This window comes from Antechinus flavipes, chromosome 2, assembly GCF_016432865.1.
Source record: "Antechinus flavipes isolate AdamAnt ecotype Samford, QLD, Australia chromosome 2, AdamAnt_v2, whole genome shotgun sequence".
Lineage (NCBI taxonomy): Eukaryota > Metazoa > Chordata > Mammalia > Dasyuromorphia > Dasyuridae > Antechinus > Antechinus flavipes.
The window spans coordinates 227,757,780-227,781,720 of NC_067399.1; the positions used below are offsets into that span (position 1 = coordinate 227,757,780).

General features: G+C 33.0%; 1 protein-coding gene across 10 annotated transcripts in view; it reads right to left on the reverse strand.

Moving 5' to 3' along the window:
• The window catches only part of NCOA1 (nuclear receptor coactivator 1), a 202,818-nt gene that overhangs the window by 128,669 nt on the left and 50,208 nt on the right, over nucleotides 1–23,941 (reverse strand). For 7 of the 10 annotated variants that reach the window (XM_051976360.1, XM_051976366.1, XM_051976361.1 and 4 more), the window contains one exon: nucleotides 20,238–20,322. The exons of the other annotated variants lie outside the window; for them this stretch is intronic. The gene's annotated coding sequence lies outside the window, so the exon portion shown is untranslated. The remainder of the gene's footprint in view (nucleotides 1–20,237; nucleotides 20,323–23,941) is intronic. 10 annotated transcript variants of the gene reach the window in all.

Genomic DNA, 23,941 nt, shown 5'->3' on the forward strand with positions numbered 1-23,941 from the left:
GAGAAGGAAGGAAAGAGAAAGGAAAAAAGGGGGTAGGTATAGGAGGGATGGGGATAGAGGAGGAAGGAAAGAAGAAAGGAAGGGAGTGAGGGAGGAAAAAAGAGAGGGAAGGAGAGAGGGAGGAAAAAAAGAGAGAGGAAGGAAGGAAAGGAAGGAGGAGAGGAGGGAGGGAAGGAAAGAGGAAGGAAGGGAAGAAAGAAGTGAAGGAAGACCATCATGATATTGAAAAGGAAATATCACTAAATCTGATACTGTAACTGATTTGTCCCTGAATGGATCATAATGTTTACTAAGTAAAAGAGACGCTCTTATTCCTTGTAAAAAGATTTTAAAATATCCTTTAAATACTGGATAGCACTCTGGAAACGCATCAAAGAAGGCAAAAAGTTTCCTAGTATATTCTAAATGTCTTTTCTCCTTTCACCCTAAAATACAAAAGTACTTTTTAAATTTATGAGATGTAAAGGGATTTCCAAGCAAATAAGATTTCTATCAGTGAGTACAAGATAATTACGCCTTGGTAGATATAAAGATCACAAACTACTTAGAGAAGCTTTATGTGACTTCCCAAGAAACTTCCAATTATCAAGATGCCAGTAGTACAAAAGGACACAATATAAAACTGACAAAACTAACAACAATCGTTAAGATTTAGGCCTATCCTCTGCAAATTTTTTCTACTGAAAAATTTCATGAAAAGAAATGCATTACATATAAATTCAGTTACAGATTAGGACAAAGGAACCCCTTGTTCTCTAAACCTTGGAGGATGTGATCAATACACTCTATCAGGAAAAATATGGACCTTTGTCCAGTGGCTTAAAGGATTTGTAGCATCACTATACTAGCTACTCTATGACTAGTCTACTCATATATAAAAGTAGATAAATCACACTTTATTTAATAATAGAATTTATATGGTTAAGGTTTGAAAAGTAGTTTACAAATATTTTTTTTTCATTTTATCATCACAACTTGTGATCCTGTGGCTATTTTTATTCCCATTATACAAATGAGGAAAAGTGTGGCTGAAAAAGATCAAGTGACTCTTCCAGCTAACACTGCTAATAAGTAGGATTTGAAGTTGGTTCTTCCTATATAGCACTCTACCATACCACCTATCTGCATAAGTATTTTTGAAGGACCTATTCTATACAGAGCACTATATTAGTCACTAGGGAAAATACAAAATTTAGAAAAGATATAATACTTGGTTTCTTAAGAAATCTATAAAAAGAAATAGGTAAAATATAAAATATTACATTATATATACATTAGAGAGCTACAAATCAGTGCAAAATAAGATAAACTCCAAAAAGTTTTAAATATGATTCCCAAATGGGAAGAGCAAGAAAGACTTGATGGTGGAAGACTTTTCAAAGTCCTCAAAATTCTATTTTCAAAATCCTCAAGATCTCTATGCAAAGGAAAAAGTGAGTATTTAATGAGTGGGAATGCAAGATGATGAGTTATGGAAAACACTAGACCAGAGAAATCTGAGGCAGGAAGAAAGTTATCTTAATAAGTCTAAGCAAAAGGTGATGATAGATAAGTCATTTAACCTCTGTTTGCCCAAGTTTTCTTATCTCTAAAATGAAGATAATCACATCTATCTTGTATTATTATCAAGAGAATCAAGTAAGATACTATGTAAAAAAAAAAAAAAACACTTAGTATAGTGCTGGCACACAGGAGGTACTATTACATTAAAAGAAGAATGGAAAAACTAGGAAAAAGGAATGCAATAGAAGAGAAGAGACAGGAAAAACTAGGAAATAGGAATGTAATAGGAGAGAAGAGACAGGAAAGCTGAGGAAAATGACGCACAAGTAGATTTCTATGCAAAGAAAAATTAAGGGAGTAAGGGGAGCAGCTGATACTTGACCTTCACTCTCATCTGAACTGGTCAAAGGAGGAAACAATATATACACATATAGACTTGTGTAAGAAATACATTTCTCTCAACATGGAAATAAGAAGGAAGTGAAGAAGAGAAAAGGAGAATAGGTTAAAGAAATCCTAAGCAAAACAAATTCTAACTAAGAATGTACAAGAAAACATACAACTCTTTTATTCTACTATTCTAAAGTATTCTTTGACAAGAAGTGTGGTGTAAAGACACTGTCATTTGTAGATGATAACAGAAGAAAATTTAGATGTCAGAAAATGCATTTGATAATCCTTGTTTAATTTTAAGTATATATATATATGTACACACACACACATCCTTCACTTGACCCTGTTGTCCTTCTTTCCTTTATTTCATAGTCCATCTCCCAGGAAAAGCCTTCTATACTCTATCTCACTTCTTACTCATTTCTTAACTCCTTACAATTTAGCTTCTTTCCTACTGCTCCTTAAAACTGCTTTTTTCCAATGATCTCTTAATAGCTAATCTAATTTCTACATCCTCCTTGACTTCTCTATAGTACCTGACACTACTGCAACCTCCTCCCCTTCTATAAGTCCTTACAGTATCATTAACCATGTCCAACAGAAATAGGTTAGGAAGATAGTTCCACTTGTTCTCAATAAATGAAAAGCCATTAAATAATGAAAGGTCATTCCAGAGAAGTTTAGATAAACAACAGGAACAAAGCTCAACGACTGTGTGGACCTGATCATGTCATTTAACTTGTAAATATTTTAGTATTTAGAGTTATTAAATCAACAGATTAGATTACATAATCTATAAATCCCTTCCAACTCTCACCTTCCATATTCCAAATCAGTCAACCAATAAGTATCTTTTAAGTGCCTATGCAATATCCTGAATTAGTCCCTTGCTAATTTGGCTACCACTCTAGCTCGGGCTTTCCTTATTATTTGAACTACTATCACAGCCTTCTAATTGATCTTCCTGCTTGCCATCTTTGCTCTTCTAACCATCCTGTCAAACCATTTCATCCTGACATTTATAATGAAATTTCCAATGCACCAGAGATATACAATATCTTAAGAATCTAGTATTTTACTATGACTTTGGGCTCTATCAAAGTAGAATTTGAGTAGGATAACTGAGATATCCTTCTATGATTCTTCCAATACTAAAATTCTAAATTAATGTGGAATTTGAAGAAAGGGGATGAGGGAAAAAGCAAAGCTTCTAATTCAGACTGATCCAAGTAAACACACTGTGGCAAAGCATTATAAGAAATAGTTCGAGATTAAGGAAAAGGGATTTGAGGTACATTAGGTATGTATGCACAAAGTACCATTTTCTAAACTAGTGTTTTCTTAACCTGAAATCCATGAGCTGATTTGTTTTTTTTAATATTTTAAACATTGTATTTCAATATTACTGGTTTCCTTTGTAATTTTGCATGTTTTATTTTATACATTTAAAAATGATTCTGAGAAAGAATCCAAAGGTTACCTAAATGCCAAAGAGGGATATCTAAGACACAAAAAACGATAAAAACCCTAATTCTAAAATTATTGTTGTCCATGTATTTCAATGCATTTAACATGTATTGAACTACCTGCCAGATAGGGGAAGGGTGGGAGGGAAGGAGAAAATTTGCAACAAAAGGTTATACAAGGGTCAATGTTGGAAAAATAGCCCATGCATATTCTTTGGAAATAAAAAGCTTTAATAAGAATAAATAAATAAAAATGTTGTCTATTCTCCCTTAGTTTCTCTTTAAAAGCTCAAATTTTAGGGAAAAAATGTCTGCATATATAATAAGCTTTCAAATATCTTAAAGCTTATGATTCTTAGTTTTAAAAAAAATCTGATTTGTTCTCTTGAACCAAATATTTTAATATTTGGGCCTCTGTTTTTAATATCAGTTTAGTGTTTCAGATTTTTGTGCTTGTTCCAGATTAAATTATGGTTTTGACTGGTTAAAGTAAAATCTACTATAAAGCGGCACATTCTAAGTGTAATTTGTGGCACTGACATACTGAAACAAAGTTATCCAGTAAAAGTTTCTTCTATAGCATATAAAGATTTATATAAACACATGCAAAGTGAAGTAATCAAAGTCAAGAAAACAATAATCACAAATTACAATGTAAATCTTACTAAGATGATCTATGCAGACTCTACGTCTGTCTTTTATGTGACCCCAGGTATATAAGTATATAAAATAATTATACAAATAAAATATTTACTGATCATAATTTTATGACCTCTTCTCCTACCCCATTCAGTTATGCAAATCTACAGTTTAAAAAGCTTTGCTATAGGAATTTAAAAGGAAGATATTTAACCTAAGTTTGGGTTGGGGTGGTAAGAAAAAGTTCTGCAGAGTCAGATTAATTACAGTTAAGATGTGTATTGCCTTCTTACTGGAAGTTATAATTTGGTATATTTGCCAACAAATCACACGCTAAAATTTTTATTTCTCAGGAAGTTGGCATTTAAACATGATATAGTAGTGGCATAATTTCAAAATTGAAGTGCTTAGATTCATAAAATGTAATTTTTTAATATACATATCATTGTTAAAAAAAAAAAAACAGATCTTGAATATATCCTGAGTTTCCTAATCCTATTTTTATTGCTCTGAGAAGATTGATGATGATATCAATTGGGATGGAATAATTTTCTAGAGCTCATTCTTTGGAAAATAATCATTTTTCCTCTTGCAAGAGGTAAGAATTCAAGTTTTTTGGGGGGCCCATTTTAGTCTTAGAATTACTACGTGTTCATTACTGGATTGCTGCTTGCTACTTTTTGTCATTTCAATTAGACTCAGTTTAGTTAAAATTGAGAAAGATTTTAATGAGATTTATTTCTTATTTCATTTTAGCCATCAGTTCCTAATCTCAGTGCAGATTGACAAATTTTCTAGTGATTGGAGAATAAGAACAAATAATGAGATAGTTTTCATGATAGGCTCTCAAATTTTGTCTTTGCAGACCTTATATGAATGTAGTTATCTTAAAATTTGTACATTATTATAATTTATAAATAAATAAAATAAAAATAAAATAAGGTTAAAAGGTAATTTTAAAATTATATTTAAAAGTTTGCAATTTATTTTCATTTTTTCTCAGAAACTTCTTTATATGGCAGAGTTTACTGAAATGTGATTAAAAACTAAATACCTGTACAGAATAAAGAGCTGATCTTTATAACAAAGAATTAAAATAAAATAAGAGGAACAAAAGAATATAAATTCAACAAAACTAACATTTGTAAAACTAACATTTTTGTTGACAGAAGTCTTGTTATATGTTGCTCACAATTGGGGAACCTCTACTTCTGCAAAGGAGTGGGAATGGGGAGATATTTTATATTTCTTTAGTAGGATCAAATTATAGTTTATAATTTTTTGCAACTGTTGTCTTTTGTTTTGTGCTTGACATGAGAACACATTTTGTTCCAGACATGATCAAGATTCAGAATTGCAATCTGAATTCTAGTTTGCAATTTCTTGAAGCCTTAAGCACTCATTCAAACAGCCTATTCCATTTAAAAAGATGTCTCCACACATCATTTAAAACTACAAATGAAGTGATCCTACTAGCCCAAATTCCTATTCAAGTAGGCATCCTGAATTTATTTGTTGTGAACAGAAAGTCAGGGTAGTAGTTATACTAGTGAAATCTTTTTGAGGAAACAAAAAAACAAAACAAAGCATTAGCACTTGACATTTCAAATAGAGAAATTAAATTGTCATATTTGGCAATGTGATCTACCAAGATTTCACAGCAGCGTCTTAGAAGCCCCCTTAATTCCTTAAGAAAAAGTTACACAAACTATACCCAATTTGCATCTTTACTTGGAAAGGTACCATGGTAGCTCCAAAAATTTACTTAGTAAAATGGTCTTGATAAATGAGAAATCCAGAGTTAGGAACTAGATAAGGTAAGGTTTCATTTTGTGAAATTCTTCATTTAAGTGAACATTAAAAAAGTAAACACTGATAATATTCTAAGTAAATTCATATTCTATTCTAAATATTTCCAGTCTAAATATTTAACTTCAATTAAATAAACCATCAAACCAGTTACAAGAAATGAAAGTACAAAGACTTTGATTTTTCAAATGCTAAAACCATAATGATTTAAGGCTGCCACATCAAAAAAGAAAAAGAAAAGAAAAAAAGCAGGACATAAATTTAGCTCCTACGATTCTAATCCACATTTAGGAAATGAAACTTTTTAGCAGTAATTTGCTTTAGGCACATATAATTGATTACAATAGAAAAGATCCATACCATTTTTAAATATAGTGAGAATTTAAGTCTAGGAATTGACTTTTGAGACACAGTGAAAGAAATAAGATTTACACAATTCTGTAGAGGCCAATTAAAAAGCAGGGAAAACAATGCCAGTGCTGAGGTGCTATAAATCATCTTCAGACCAGCAAACAAGATTCTCTGCTCTGCTTCTAGAGCACATTTTATGTGAAATTTTCTCTTAGGATTTCTGTTGTCTAAAATAGGTCTCTAGGGAACCAACATATAGGGAAAGATTGTGATCATTTTATGATGCAAGAAGGAAGTCTCAAACAGTCATTTTGAAATAAACAAACAAATAGTATAAATGAAATAAAATAAAAACACTGCCTCAATTAAGACTGAAAACATATTGCTTCTTTCCAATAAAATTTTTAAAGGATTTACTGAATAATAACAATTAGATCACCGTTTCATTTTCTTTTCTTCACTTTTTATTGTTTCTCTGATGCACATTTTTATTAAATAAAAACTCAAAATACTGCAATACAATTCTAGTAATACAATTTTGCTAACTAAAAGGGTAATAACTTGTACACAATACATTTGTATTTCACTTTAAGTTCATGTTTGTAGGGTTTATATGCTATGATCTGAAAGGCATCAACTAGTCCAATTATTTTTTAAATGGAAGAAATAGGAGCCTGGAGATGTGGGGTAATTTATCAAAGGAGTAGACTTGAAGTTCAGACCCAGATAATATGAGTACATAATATAGAACTCGAACTAGAAGGGACTTCAGAGATCACCTGATTCCAGTAAGTAAAATGATGATCAATGAAGTTGGTGGATTTTTCTATCTAGAAGATGATCTTAATATATTACTACATTATTTACTTTCATTTTTTCCATTTTTTTCTGGTTTAATATTTGTTCTTTGAAAATCAAAGAGGGAAAATGTGTAAATATTTTGCTCCTGCAATAACAAGACAAGATAGTAAAATTTCTAGGATATAATTAAGGCAGTCTTTAGAGGAAAAATTATCTTTTAAATATATACATTAGCAAAACAGAAAAAGACTCGATGAACCAAATATACAACTTAAAAACCAGAAATCTAATTACTAAATCCAAAAGAAATGTAACAGAAGAAATCTTGAATTATAGGAGAAATAATAAAATGGAAACCAGAAAAATTAAAGAACTAAAAACAAGTTCTTTGAAATGATAACAAAGATGATAAACTTCTACTCTATTTGATTAAAAAGAAAATGAAATAAGAAAATAAAATGAAATCTCAACAATTTTTTTAAATTATCTGAATCTAGTAGATTATATGACACCAAAACTAATAATTCACATAAGAATTACCTAAAAAACACAAAATACTTACATTAACAAAAACACCAAAAAGAGATTTTAAACAATTCAAGCTCAGGAAAAAAGGATATTGCTCTAAAAGTATTATTGAAAAAGGGATTGCAGGGGAGGGAAGGGGAGGGAAGAAGAGATTGATTTATAAGAAAAATCTAGTAAACTTTTAAAGATCATAACAAATTATTTTCAAAAACGGAGGAAAAAAGGAACCAAATTCCTTTTGAAATAATTATGTTTCCAATACCTCAACCAAGGAAAATTAAAGCAGAGCAAAACAAAACAAAACAAACTACAGATCAAAATTTACTAGTAAAAATTTATTATGAACTAACCATGTGTTAGGCATTGCTAAATACCGCAGACACAAAGAAAAGCAAAAATATGATCTATGCTCACATGGAGATCACTTTCTAATGAAGAAAACAATATGCAAAAAAGTTTAGATACAAGTTCCATGTAGTATGAAGGTAATCTAAAAAGGAAGGCATTAGTTTTGTTTTGTGTTTGGGGGAGGGGAGGGGAAAAGGCTGATAAGGAGAACCAGAAAAGGCCTCCCATAGAAGATACGTTTTAAAAAGTTTTACAAAAGCCAGAAAGATCATTCCAGACATGAGAGACAGTCAGTTCAAAGGAAGACTTATTGGGTGAGAAAAACCGCAAGGCCAAAGGTTCTAAATCAGCATATGTGGAGAGAATGAATGTATCAGAATGCCGGAAAAGTATAAAGAGCCTAGGACCTTTGAAAGTCCTAGGGTGCCTGTACTTAAAGAAAATCATTTTGGCATCCAAATGAAGGGCAGATTGGACAGGGAAGAGATGAAGCAGGAAAACCAACTGGAAAGCTCTTGCAATAGTCTAGGTAAAAAGTGAGATGGGCCTGCAACAATTTGGCATATATACAAATAGAGAGGAGAGAACGTGTACATGAGAAATACCAAGATATGACAACAGACTTGTTATAAGAAATCAGTAAAAGTGAGGAGTTGAGGATGGGTAACACCTAACATCCTGGGATACTGGGCAAGTTTCAGATGTTTATGGATTAGCCAGTTACAGATATCTAAAAGAAAGTTTACTAATGTGAACTGAAAGTCAAGAGAGTTCAGAGAATTATTTTCAGAGATGATACATGAGAGTGAAGAAATTATTAAGAGAGATAATATAGAGATAGAAGATAATAAGGTGCCTTGGGGAACACCCACATTTAGTGCACATGATATAGATGAAGATCAGCAAAGAATATTGAAGAATCATCAGGCAGATAGAAAAATAATCATGAGATAGATGTTTGGTCCAAATCAAAAACTTTTGTATCTATGAGAAAAGATTACTTGAACATCATCAAAGGCTACCGAGAAATCAAGAATAAGAACTGGATAAAGACCGTAAGACTTCACAATTAAGAAAACGGCGATTTTTTAGAAAGCAGTTCCACAATCAATATGAATAATAAGGTTGAAAGCCAAAATTCAGAGAGTTTTAATTGAGGAAGGAAAAAAGCACAAGTACCAGTTGTAAAAGAGGGGGGAAACCTAACTATTTAATTTGCTCATAATATGATTGTTTACTTAGAAAATCCCAAGGATTCAGGAAAGAAACTAAGACAATTTTCAGGAAAACTGAAATTTATGAAATTGATCCACAAAATCAGTATTGATTGTATATAATAACAAAATCTGAATAAAAATGATAAAGAAGTCTCATTCAGAATAACTACAAAATGCATAAAAATATATGGAATTCTATCTACCAAATTATATTCAATACTTCCTTAAAGAAATAGGCAACCTAAACAACTTCTATGACTTATGAGCAATAAGGCAGTAAACTAGACATTTTCTCAAATTCCCATTACCTCTCAAACCTCTCCACAACAGAAATTATGCACCAAAGTTAAAGCAACTTACTAAGCTATCTTCAGGGAATGAAATCAAGAACACAGAATTGAAAATAAATGTTCAAAAAAAAAAAATCCAAAGATTAGGAAATGATGTTCACTGACTCTAATTTCATATTCATCCTCCCACATTACCAGCAGCAACTAACAAATAAATGCAAGGACATAACACAAGCTTACACCAAAACCTACCCCTAGATTCTGGTCCCCATGTCTCCTTTTTAGGCTCAGGCCTTAATAAAAAAACTTGACCACAGACCTTTTTGGAGGAAATTCTGTAAGTGGAGCTAAAACCTAGATGCACTAGTGCTGCAAAGCTCTGAAATGCTGCAAGGTAGAGGGGAGGAGCAGGGACTGAAGAAGATAATCTGAATCAATAATGCTGGGCCACAGAACTGAGGAAAAAGAGTAGTGGTACAAGGTATTTTTCCCCATTCCCCCTCCACCTTACTATACCTCATCAAGCCTGAAGCAAAAAGTACAACAGTCCAGTTATCCAACCAAAATCAACTGGAACAGAGATCTAAGCTGATGAATTACAGTTAGAATAGGCTTTAACCTGATCTGGCCTGGCCTTGCATTGCTATCCGTCATAATTTTCATTTTAATGTGAACTTTGTAGCTTGGACTTTAAAGTAGCATGGCTGTATTGCTGTCCATTTAATTTTTCAGTTCAGTTAATTTCTCATCTTACAGAAATCCATAGTCATCATATGCTATACACATCTAATTAGAATAATTCAATCATTAGATAATTATTGGTTGTAATTGAGTTCAGTTTGGGATTGGGTTTTTGTTTTTGTTTTTTTCATTATTCTATTTTTATTTTTTGACTAGGAAAAAAAAAAAAGAATATTCTAACCTTGAGTGCAAGTAAGTAAATCCCTAAGGATTTAGCCTCTACTTTCATCAACCATATTGTTTCACTGTGCCATTCAGTTATTTACTGAATAATCAAGAATAAATCAATATAGTTTATTACATTTTTATTGAAGGGCAGATATACTTTCTGTATCATATTGCATGTAAAACTGTTTACCAAAAAAAAAAAAAAAAGGAAAGAAAATAACATTAACTCAAACTTAACTTTAGTGTATTGAAAATGGCACAGAACAGGGAATTTGAAGGGAGGAGAGAGAATGGTTTTCTTGAATTTTCACAGGCCAAGATATTTTCCTGTGCTGGAGTAAAAGGGAAGAAGCAGCCACATTGGGTATATATACACACTAGCAAGTCCTCCTGTCCTTATCCTAATGGCATGAAATATGCAATTAAGTTCTCTTGGGTTCAGACACTACATAAGGAGATTTTCTGTAAATTAAACAATATTTTAATACTACAACAAGGTTTCTTTTTTTAAACAAATACACACCCGCACAAACTCACACACAACCACCTCACTGGCAGAAGTGCCCTTCATCAAAATCCTCTAGCTTAGCTAAAATTGATAGAATTTTATTTCAGACCTGGGGAGCTGGGTTGGTTAAAAGAGAAAGGGGGAGAGAGGAGAGGGTGGGAGGAGAAAGAGGGCAGCTGGGATAAACAAAAAAGTATCAAGAGGCCTCTCTCAGCAGCTCTCTGTCATATTCTATACTTACTAATGAGGTCCTAGGTAGGCTTAGCAGAAAGAGCCTGAAGTACAAAGATTATAATACTACCTGGAGGTAAGTAAGGAAGGGCACAGGAGACCAGCTTTGTCTTACAATCCTACCCCTATGGAGATCTTGAGTAACTCCATGTTACTGTATCCAATCAGAAAGCCAAGTTATGATGCCAAACTCCTGAGGTTAAATGTCCCCTATAAATCAACAGGTTTATGGCCTACACCATCTTTGCTGAACCCCTTCTGAGGTTAGCCCACCATGGCATTCTGCCTTGTGGTATCTTTCTTCTCACCCTATCCGCCATGCCTCATGATATGGAAGATATGTTTCTCCTTGTTATAGCTAATTAACTATTTTAGGGTGTTAAATTCCTTTATGGATTTAACCTGCCAGTCAAAGACACACTCTCACATCATGTCATATTCCCATTCTCCTGGTTAACTGTGAGTTTCACTGGGGAATTTCTCTTTTCAATTGTTAATTTTAAAACTCCTTTTCCTTGTTAACTACATGCTCTTCCTAATCTATTTCATATTTACACTCCTGGTGTCTATATTTTGCCTCTTCATTTTGTCTATAATGTCTTCTCATAAAAAAAGGTATCGTTTGGCAATGAGAAAGCCATAATGAATTTTTCACATGTGAATTGCTATTAAACCCATCACTTGGTGGCAAACTTCATCATTTGTTGCTTATATCAGTCTCATCAATACTGTCCCATCCTACCTGTATGTGCAAAAATGTTTGTGGCAGCCCTTTTCATAATGGCTAGAAACTGGAAATTGAATGGATGCCCATCAATTGAAGAATGGTTGGGTAAATTGTGGTATATGAATGTTATGGAGTATTATTATTCTGTAAGAAATGACCAGCAGGAGGATTTCAGAAAGGCCTAAAGAGACTTATATGAACTGATGCTGAGTGAAATGAGCAGAACCAGGAGATCATTATATACTACAACAACAATACTATATGAGGATCAATTCTGATGGAAATGGCTAAATTCAACAATGAGATGAACCAAATCAGTTCCAATAGATCAGTAATGAACAGAACTAGCTACACTTCGTAAAAGAACACTGGGAAATAAGTGTGGACCACAACATAGCATTTAAACTCTTTCTGTTGTTGTTTGCTTGCAATTTTGTTTTTCTTCTCAGGTTATTTTTAACCTTCTTTCTAAATCCGGTTTTTCTTGTGCAGCAAGATAACTGTATAAATATGTATACGTATATAGTATTTAACATATATTTTAACATATTTAACATGTATGGGACTAGTTGCCATCTAGGGGAGGGGATGGGGGGAGGAGGAGAAAAGCTGGAACAGAAGTTTTTCCAAGTTCAATACTGAAAAATTACCCATGCATATGTTTTGTCAACAAAAAGCTACAATAAATTTTTAAAAAGCATATATAATAAGAGAAAAAGAAGAATAAAAAAAAAATACTGTTCCATACTGTGCGGAATCTGTTAGTGTCATACTGAGTATAGTGAGCCAGCAAATCCTTTGTTCATGGTGTATTGTAAAGTCAAAATTCCATTTTGACTTTAGGAAGCAAGTTGAAGCATTTCATGTGCAATGTATCTAAATAAAATTTTTTCAGCAGCATTGTGTGTGTGTGTGTGTGTGTGTGTGTGTGTGTGTGTGAAGCATCTTTCAGGTATATGGCTTAAAGCCTTATAAAAATGACAATGTGGATGGCAGTCTCTCACATCTCAGAAATGGAAAATATAATTTTATATTTGTATTTTCAAATGAAAAAATTTACGAAAGGTTTCTATTCTCTATTGTAATCCAGAAATCAATGTGCTTATCTGACAATAAAATACATGAATTAAAATGAACTGTTCTGATTGAGGGTAGAGTGAAGGCCAGGTGGGAGTGGGTATTGGGAGGGTACAGTAGACTTGGAAATCTATCCCCCCTTTTTCCTCTAGGAAACCACAATCAAAGGGGAGGAGATCGTAAAGTTAATGATAAGGAAAATAAGGTAGAAAAAAGAAACTAAAAGTAGCAAAGATTTAAGGAAGAAATATAAACAGATAAAACAAAACATAACAAACAAAAACCTACTAGCAACCGAAGGAATTATGGTATCTATGAGTGGATACTGCAAAACAAAGAAAAATGATCCAACACTTGATGAGATAGAGACCCTTTTCGAATGCAAGGAGAATATGGAATTATAAACTATAAATACTGTTTAAGAGGGAAATGTGAATTTATGTCTTTATAAGAAAAATAAGGAATGGAAAAACTTAAATTTGCAATGGCAAACCTCAACAAAGAAACAAGAGAGATTAATATAAAGGGAATACAAATACACAAAAGTAAAGATAACTCTGAAGAAGTACCTAAAACAAACATATTAAAAGATAATAGTCACTAGGCAAGCAAAACAGTGAACTGGAAGATAGATTTTGTAGAACAACCTAAAGAACACTTCCAAGGCAGCAAACTCCTAGAGAGGTACAGTAGTTAAAATTTAACAACTTATTTCAGAAACAAAAAGTTCTGAAAACCATCAGGAAAGAGACCATGAAATATAAAAGAAAAGACATTCAAATAATACAAAGCTTCTAAGAAAAAGAGGAGAGAATGGACTCTATTCAGAAAAGCACAGGAGCTCAGGATACAATCCAAAGTAACCAACCTATCTTCCAAATCTGAGCATAACCATACAGGACAAAAATGGATGTTAAATTGAACAAACAAACAAAAAACACCTTTGAAACATTTTAGAAAAACAAGACCAAAATTGAAGACCAAAACACCTGAAAGAAAAGAAATACAGCCAATAAAAATAACAAGAAACAGTGAAAACAGAGAAACCAATGTACATAAGGAGAAAGTTATGAAGGCAAAAATCTGATAAAGATAACAGGGAAGACGCAAATAGAGCATTATAAAATGAACTTGGAGATGCTCTGCCTACAGTTGAATGTTTCTTTTTTAGAACTGTATTACAATATAAGAGGATGAGGGGAGGGAGACAATGACACATAAACATAAACCAAGAGGGAAAATATTAACAACAGAAAGAATTGTGGCTTCCAGAACTAATACATTAGTTCAAGCATCTATGAATAAATATTGCAAAACAAAGGAAAATGATCCAACTCAAGGAGAACATGAAACCACAGCACACTCTTCCTAATTGATTCAAAAGAGAAATGATAACTATGAGAATAGAACAGAATTTGTTTTGCAAAGCAAAAATGGGCAGAATAGAAAATGTAGAATCTACAATGGCCAAATCTCACTAAAGAAAAAAGAGAAAACAACAGACTGGAAACACATCTATAAAGAAGACAATCTAGAATAATAAAAGCAAAAAAAAAAAAAAAACATTTTTAAATATATGGTCAAGCAAAGAATAATTGACCTCAAATATAAACTGCAAAGAAATACTCTAAGGATTGAAAATCTCCCAGAAAAAAATACAGTAGGACAAAAAAACTCTTAACAACATAATGCAGAAAATAATAAAAGACAATTGCCCAAAACATTGAACACAAAAAATGAAATATCAATTGAAAACAATTCATAGATCACCCATAGATCACCATAGATCAAGCAAAGCATATTTGACCTCAAATATAAGATGCAAAGAAATGTCCTAAAATTTGGAAATCTCACAGAAAAATATTATAAGACAAAAAAACTTTTAACATAATGCAGAAAATAATAAAAGAGAACTGCCCAAAATATTGAATGTAGAAAATGAAATTGAAAAGAATTCATAGATCACCCAGGAAAAAAATAAAACTCAAGACTATAAACTCCAGTGCATAAAGTGATTATATTTAACACCTCAATTCAGAAACATCTTCTCCAAGCTATCAGAAAAAAGACCTTCAAATTCAAAAGAATGACAGAAAGATCAGTAGGAGACTTCATTCTCAATGTACATAAGGACATGGGGTGAAGGTAGATGACATGTGGAGATAACAGAGCCAGGGATGACTCTGTCCATTCATGGACAGAACCTGGTGACAACTGCCTCAATGTTGTTTTCTGTACTACAACACAGAAGGGTACATGGAAGTGGAAAAAGGAATAGGGGAATAGAAAAGAGTGAGGGATATGCTAGGATCAAATCAAGAGTTAGCAATGAGGGGAATTAAGAAAGAAAACAGGTTACAATGGGAGTAGGTCAGGAAGAAAGGGGAAGGCCTAAAAAAAGGAGGAAAAAGACCTTGCTTTACTGGTGAGAAGGGGAGTCAATTGATGAAAACTTCTATAGATGAAAAAAGAAGCTCTGTGAAAGGAGATGTGGTTGGTTGATCTAGTGCTGATTAAGTCCATTTGTGTAGAAGACCAGTATTGAACAGGAAGAGCCCAATCCAGGTATTACTTGAGACCTGCTCTCTGTAGGGGCGAGCAATTCAAAGCATTGGCTCACCACCTTCCCTAACGATAAATGAAGACATACTCAAGATAAATTTAGGATAATCTTGATGAAGAACGCATGTGACAGGAATAAAGCAGCATAATTATTTATAACTGTTTTGACAAATATCTTGTTATTAATAATAACTGTTATTTACAACCCTATTATGATAGATAACTTGTTTTTGCTGGTTAAGGTCAAAGTGAAATGTTTAAGTGTGGTCCATATATTAACCCTGAAATGTACCTAGTGCCACCTGAAGATAGCTAGTATTAATGAAACACTAGAATATATAAACTCAGGCTCTCAAATTAATAAATGAAAATTGCCAAGACATTTTTCTGCCTTGCTTTGTATATTCAATTCACCCTCACTCTCTCAATATTCACTGGAGCTGGACTCCAACACATTTGTCTGACCTTAGGATGGGTGAGAAGCTGAAACTTCTTGGGGCAATTAGCTCCTGAGGGAATTAGAGAATATGCAAACCAGGGGAGAAGATTTTGAGACATCTGTAGGGGGAAAAATGACAATCAAGAGTAGTATAGATCAGTAGTGGGCTGAATAATTAAGCACATAGTAGGGGATTGGTCCAACCATGTGTTCCTTTAACACCTGCAATAACTGATTATTATTAGGGAAATGAGGTACAATGGAAAAGTGGAACACACAGGGGTTGAGATGGAAATTACCACAGGGTAAGACAAACACAGAAATTACCTGAAGAGAAAAGCTAAGTATCTACTTTAAAAAAAATTGATTGCATAAGGAATTCAGAGATCAAATAATTCTAAAAGTCATGAATTGGAGAATAAGACAGAAAATGAGGATGGATAATGAAAAAAAGTGACACTTTTCTAGAAAGGGATAGGAAAATGGAATTTCTTTGTTTTGCTGGTCTATACATGTTTATAATGAGAATTTTGTTTTGCACATTTAAGAAATTTTCTTATACATTAAGGGAATGGTAATGAGAATGACAGATTATAAACATATATTTTAAGTTTAAAAAAATTTTTTTGACTGAAATAAACCAATTGATCCTACCAGATTATTCAAAGAAGCAAGTGGCACTCTAGATTGTCTGAATGGTCTGAAAACCCTACTTTTAGTTCTTCCTCAGATAATCAATAATGTGTGATTCTGGGCAAGTTGCCTAATTTCTCTCCTTTATTATTAATTGGGATAGACATGAAGCTTTCTCAAAAAACTGACCCTGCCACAATTAGGGCTACAGTACAGTACCTTGCACATACCCTTGCTTAATCTCATACAAACCACTTTATAAACCTGTTCTTGTACCCTGAGAGTAGAGTGGGTTCCTGAGACTGAGTATTGATATTAAGTCAGGGACAGTTGAGGTCCATAAGATAAAAGTTGTTTTAGGGGTAAAAAAATCTAGTCTGTTGCTTATCCTTTGCCTCACTCCACTCCACTATGCTAAGGGAAGTGATGCACTTTTTTTTTTTCTAAACAACTATTAATTTTATTATTTTTTAAATAACTATTAAGAGGCCTCTTTCATAGCAAATGTGTAATTTAATGGGAAAAATTGATCTTTCCCCCAGTCTCGTGCCTCGATTCTCATAGCCTCTGGTCTCGTGGCCTCAATTCTTGTGGTCCCTGGTCTCGTGGCCCCCAGTCTCGTGGCCTCAATTCTTGTGTGTCCTGTCTTGTGGCCCCCAGTTTCATGGCTTCGATTCTCGTAACCCCCAGTCTCATGGCCTCGATTCTCGTAACCCCCAGTCTCGTGACACTCCTTGTGACCCCTAGTCTCGTGGCCAAGTGATGCACTTTTTCTGCAGAAACATTTAATTTCAAACTACTTTCTTCTCTGGCTCTGAGAAACATCTATTGGAATTATTTTGGGCTAGTGGTCACTATCCCACAGTTTTCTGGGGGCTCATCCGGGATTTGTGCCTTCTTATTGGTGACTCTTCACTCCCAAAGGCAAGGGCTTGTCAGGGGAGCAGCCTCGGTGGTCTTTGGACTTGACAAGGGAGATCCCACTGTGGGAAAATCGGAGCCCAAAGAGACAGACTCACAAGAGTAGATACCAAAAGAAACTCCAACAGACTAAGAGAGAGAAAATTCATCCAGCAAGTGAAAGGAACAGTCATAAAAGATGTAAGTATAGCCCACAGGAAAAGGAGAACGGGGTCTTGGGATCAGGGGCCTTGGGATTTATGTATGAGTCTGTTTTGTCTTTTATGTTTTTCTTGGTCAGCTGAATTATAAAGTAAAGGAAATAGCCATTTTGGGATTTAAAAGCACTTGTTTTGTGCATCTTGATTCAAAGTAACCTGAATTTTTCTTAAGCTTTCAAGCTTATTTCCCTAGAGGGGAATGGAATGATCAAGACTGCTGCATGTGGACTTATGTACAGTCTAACCTCTCTATAGAATGGTAGGTTCCCCCAAAACCCCATAATCCAGAGTCAGTCTCAGTTTCTCTCTACATGGATTCCTATGTTCCCCAATCCATTCCTGATTCTGTAAAAGGGTGTGGTCTATTTCCACGTGGCTTGGGGATAACATGTTTGGACTGCTGTTGTTCCCAGGAGCCTGTGTTTCCATCTCAGGTTTCTTAGTTAATTTTAAAGATTTTCAGCAGTCTAGGAGAATGGAGTTTTTGAGGGGGAAAAGGATTTTCTCCCAAAAATGTAGCCTAAATTACAATATTTAAATTTAAATGATATATGACAATTATTTTCAACTGATGCATTTGGGAATAAGATTTTAGAAATATGTGTGCATTAATATTGTAGTACTGCTACTAGAAGTTTAAATTTGTATTTAAGTTAAAAATATGCTTATTAAAACAAAGTTCTCTGGTAACTTATCTAAAGAGGTCACATATTTGCCACCCCCTTGCTGATTAAATGAAATTATATTAATTACTTCTAATGTTTAAAGGAATAGCTTACATTTATATGGTGTTAATGACAACATTTGTTCTTAGTGATACACACACACACACACACACACTTTTTTTTAGAAGGAGATTCAATGGCACTTGGGATCCTAGCCTGAGATCAGTGAAAATGGATTTCACAAGAGCCTTTGAAGACTGTTGTAGGCCTAACAACTCCCATTGGCTTATCTCTGGGATTAGAAGCTAGGCTGCAGAAGAATCACTCAGAAGACTGGAAAATGAGAAGAAAAGAATCTTTCATAGAAGAAAAAATAGGACTCACAATCAATGAGCACAAATAGAAATAACTATACAAATAAGGAGAATAAAGGGAGCAGATGACACTTCAATTTCACGCTCATCTGAAGTGATGTCTATATATCTCTGTGTCTGTCTCTCCCTCCCTCCTTTCCTTCCTCCTCCTCCTCCTCCTCCACCTTTTCCTCCTTCTTCTTCCCCTCTCTCTCTTTCTCTCTCTCTCTCTCTCTCTCGCTCTTTCTCTCTCTCTCTCAAAACAAGAAAGGTAGAAAGGAGAAAAAGGAGAGGGAGGATTAAAAGGGGTAGATTAGTCTTAAGTTAAACAAATTCTAGAAAGGTTGGCTCTTAAAGAGAACTTTAAAAGAACCAATGATTATGTTCTGGAGACTAGAGCAAAAGCAGATTGTAGCAAACTTAAAACAATGGGACTAAATAAACTTCTCACCTTTTTTTATAAAAAAGAATGAGCAAACGAATAAAAGGAAAAGTATAAGAAAACAATGGAAGAAGTCTATACTAACATACTATTAACAGTCATAACTGTAAATGTCAATGAGTTGATTTTATCTATAAAATGTAAGAGAATAGCAGAATAATTAGAAAGCAGAATCCGATAATCTACTGTACATAAGAAACATACTTGAAATATAAAAATTCACACATATTAAGATGAAGGAACTGGAGCAATGAAAATCCAATGATAATCCATGATTTCTAAAGTCCATGCATGCTAAATATTTAACCTCATATCACAGAGGTGAACTCAAAATGAAGAATATAACATGCATTGTCCATTAATTAATTAGCATTAACATGACTAATGGAGACTGTGCTGCTTGTTTAACTGTGCAAATGTTATAGTTTTTCTTTAATTCCTCAATAGGCAGGAGTAGGGGAGAGGGGAATATGTGGGAGGAAGAAAAAATTAATACTTGATAAACCAAAAGTAAAATAAAAATTATATTTAAAAAAACCTTTAAGAATATAATAAAAGAATAGTCTTTTAATAAGTCTCTATGGCTCATCTCCCCCCCTCCTCCAGGCAACTAGGGCTGAAGAGGTATGTTTTATGTCCCTTTTCTTTATAGTTCAACTATCCTTACTGGATTCTCATGGCCCCCAGTCACGTGGCCTTGATTCTCGTAGCCCCTAGTCTTGTGGCCTTGATTCTCGTGGCCTTGATTCTCGTGGCCTCCAGTTGCGTGGCACTCCTCATGGCCCCCAGTCTCGTGGCCCCTAGTCTCATGGCCTTGATTACATCTAAATGGCTAGTTCTTCAATCAGATGACACGAATCAAACCCTGCCTCTAATAGTTATTTATTTGAATGATGTTAAGACAACTTACAAATTCTCTGTACATCAGTTTCTTCATTTGTAAACTAAGGCAGTTGGCCTAGATAACCTCTTTGGTTCTTTTCAGCATATATAACTAGAAAAATTCCAAAGACATTTCCTATTGATTAAAATCATGAAAAATTTATTTTGCATAAGTACACTTACTACCTTAAAACCATGAAATTTATTTTGTTAAGAGAAGGTGGTATACCTGACAATTTAATTTTAAGGTAGTCCAAAGAATTCTGGTCTAGGACATCATTCTAGGATTGATGCTAAACTTCACCACAAAATGAAGACAGTATTATTATCACACAAAACCTACCTAGTTTGTTCTATACCTCTCATTGCAGGATATTAGTGTTTTCTTATGAGATTATTTCATTCTCCAATGCAGCAGTAAAAGGAACCTGAAATTAAGAAAATGGGTAACAGTTGATTTGACAAGTGGTTCCAAGATATGAGATATTTTTAAAGTATTTTAGAAAAGGGATGAAATTAAAATTTAAACATTCAAATATTATTCAAGTATATTATCATTCAGATTCATTGAGTATTATGTAATGTACAGCTAATAATTTAGATGAATTATCCTTTTAAACAATTCCTTTATCAAGCCAAGAAAATATATGTGCATTTAATAGAATGTGGTATAATCTTTCCACAGAACTTTCGAGCTAGATATTGTTTCTTATTAAAAAATATACTGAAGAGGTATGTTTCATGTCCCTTTTCTTTACAGTTCAACTATCCTTACTGGACTTGATAGAAATATAAGCTAACTGTCTACTGGAAAATTTCTGAGACATGTTATGTCTAAATTAGTCATCAGACTGGACAGTAAAACTTGCAATCAAAGTGAAAATAAATATTCCAAATTATAATTGTTTCTTAAAAATTGAAGATTGTTGTATTAACATTTTATTTCTAAGTCAAAAGGCATATTAATTTCTGCTTTAACAAATCACAGCTTATGGAATTAGCGGCAAAAAGTTCATTTAAGCAAGGATCATACTTGGGAGAAATTGGGGAAAAACTTATCACAAAATTTTATGCAATGAATGGAGTATTTTTTAAAATCTATAAAAATCTGAATAACTAATAAGACATTAAAATATTAATTCCTTGAAGTTAAGAAAAAGTTTAGTGGAATGGAGTTTCTTCAATATATTGCAATATGTGCTATTGGGTATGGTCATATGTACTGTTAGATCTTTCTTTTTACTATTTTTCATTACCATTTCTTCTTTGCCTCTCTCTAACCTGCTCAATTACCTTTTCTGTTTTACAGAAAATTTACGTATTTCTTTCCAGGTCCTTCTCTCTGCTACTGGTTTCTCTCTACTGTTAGGCTCATTCCCACTTTTTTGCAATTCCCAAATCTCATATTTGTTCTCTAATTCCCTCCTTTGCTCTTTAATTACTCTCAAATCTGCTCACTATTTGCTTGACAAATATCAGCAAACATTTACATTTCCATATACATGGAACAAAAAGGAGATTACATGTGAAAATGAATCTCTATCAAATATATTTTGTTTTTTTTAAAGTATGTATTAAATTTAGTTTAGTAGAATCAACAACACCCTGAGGAAAATCCTACTCTGATCTTCCTCCTGTTTCCTTCTGTTATTTTAAAAATATTTCATTGATGTGGTTTTTTTCTTTTTGTACTCTTTTTTTTGGTTTGATATCACTTATCACTACGGATTCCCCTAAGTCCCATTTTCCTCCTAAAAAAAAAAAAAAACAAAGGCCCTCCCTTTCACAAATAAGTATAATAAATCAAAACTTATATCTATACATTGCATACTAGAAAATAAGTCTCTACATTCTGATCTATCAATTCTTCCAAAAAGAAAATGGAAAAACAAAGTGAATCCATTGAGACCATGAATGGTCATTGCACATTGATCAGGGCTTCAAAATCTTACAATTTTCATTTACAATAAACAAGTCATTGGTATAAAATGTTCTGGTTCTTCTTGTTTCGCTTTGAATCAATTCATGCCAATCTTTTCAAGTTTCCATTAAATTTAGATGTAAAACTTTATTCAGACATTCTTTAATTGATGAGCAACCATCTATTATTTTTCTGGCAATGAAAAGTGCTATCTTTAATACTTTTTATACATAATGGCTTTTTTTCCCCTCCTACCTCAATTTTGTTATGTAATTATGCCCAGGAGTACAATCACTGAGTAAAAGGGTATGAAGTGTAATGATTTTTTTTTTTTAGATACAGTTCCAAATTGCTTCCCAATAGCTGAACAAGTTCACAGCTCAATCAATACTGTATTAGTACGTTCTAATGTGAACCTTCCCCTGTTCCCCCCAACTTTGTCATCTTTTCCAATGTGATGTGAGAGGTATAAATTCAGACTTATTTTAATTTCTTTGATCAAAAATAACCTTAAACATTTTTCTGTACATCTATTGACAGTGTGTATTTTCATCTTTGACAACTACCCATTTAAAAAAGGAAACTACCATACTTAGCATTTGTTCATTTATGCTATTAGAGAAGAAATCTAGTTGTTTGTTTTTTATCAATTCCCTATATACTATAGATGGCAGATCTTTATCAGAGAAACTTTTTGCAGACCTTTTTTCCAGTTAACTTTTTCCTCCTCTGATTTTAAATGTACTTACTGTGTTTGGGCATTTTTTTTTCAATTTTTTTATAATCAAAATTGTCCATTTTGTTTCCTATGATGTCTCAATCTTTTGGGCAAGAACATAACTCCGTAAACCATATTTCTGAAAGGTATTTTTTTCCATTCTCCTCTAATTTACAATATGATCTTTTAAAAATCTATTCCATGTATCTATTTGAGGCACATAATTTGAGATCTCCACTTAAGGCTAATTTCTACAAAATTACTTTCAAGTTTTATGTACTATGCTATTACAGAATATTTGATTTCTCAAAATCTTGTAAACCTAAACAAATAAATCTTCCCATTTTTTAACCACTACAAAATAGCTTTGATTACTGATTTCATAGTTTGAGATTTCATATTGCCAGGCCGCCCTTCCTTCTCAGACTTTATTACTTCCCTTGAAATACTTGACTTTGTGGTTCTCTAGGCTGATTTTATTATTTCAGTATCGTTTGGTAATTTTGACTACTACTGAATCTATAAAATATGAGTTATTATTATTATTAATTTTTCATTGTGGTCCAATCATAAGTTGTTAATCTAAGTATTTATTTCAATGGAGTTTTAGTTATACTTAACATAACCCCCATGTATGTTTTCATAGATGAATTATCAAATATTCTATACCTTATATAAGCATTTTGAATGGAATTTTTTTCAGTGTCTTCATATTGAATTTTAATGGTAATATACATTTTTATATGTTTACATCATGCTATTTTCTGAAGTAATTATTTTAATTACTTTCAATTGAATTTCTAGAATTTGAGAAACCATCATACCATTTTCCAACAATTAGTTTTGTTTCTTCTTTGCCTATAATTTATTTTTCAATTTCCTTTTGTCTTAATGTACTATCTTATATGGAAAAGGCTTCTGGTATTTCTCCATCACAGATAATACCTACTTGTGGTATTAACTATTCACTATTTTGTAAAAAATATATTTATTCTCATGCTTTTAAATAAAACCTCCCTATCAAGGAAAAGTCTTACAGGCCTCCAAATTAGCAAGACTTCAAATAGGCAAATGTGATCATCTTTGAACTCCTAAAAAATTGTGAAAGAGGGAATTCAAAGATCCAGCTCCTTTTGGGAGGAGTTTCTGAATTAGGGAATTATGTTCCTATTGCCTGGATTATTTGCCATTAAGACAACTGGTCTATATGTAATACAGGTACTCCTGAGGAAGGCACCAGGTCTTTTTCTCTGGGGAAATTATATCTTCTCTGAGGTATACTTGATAGTATATGGTGAGGTAGGCCATTGTCCTACCTTGTCCCAGAGTTGGGACAAGAGCCTCGGTACAAGTACCTTGATGAATAAATACTATAATATCACTGCAGATTTTTTTGCAAACTATTTAA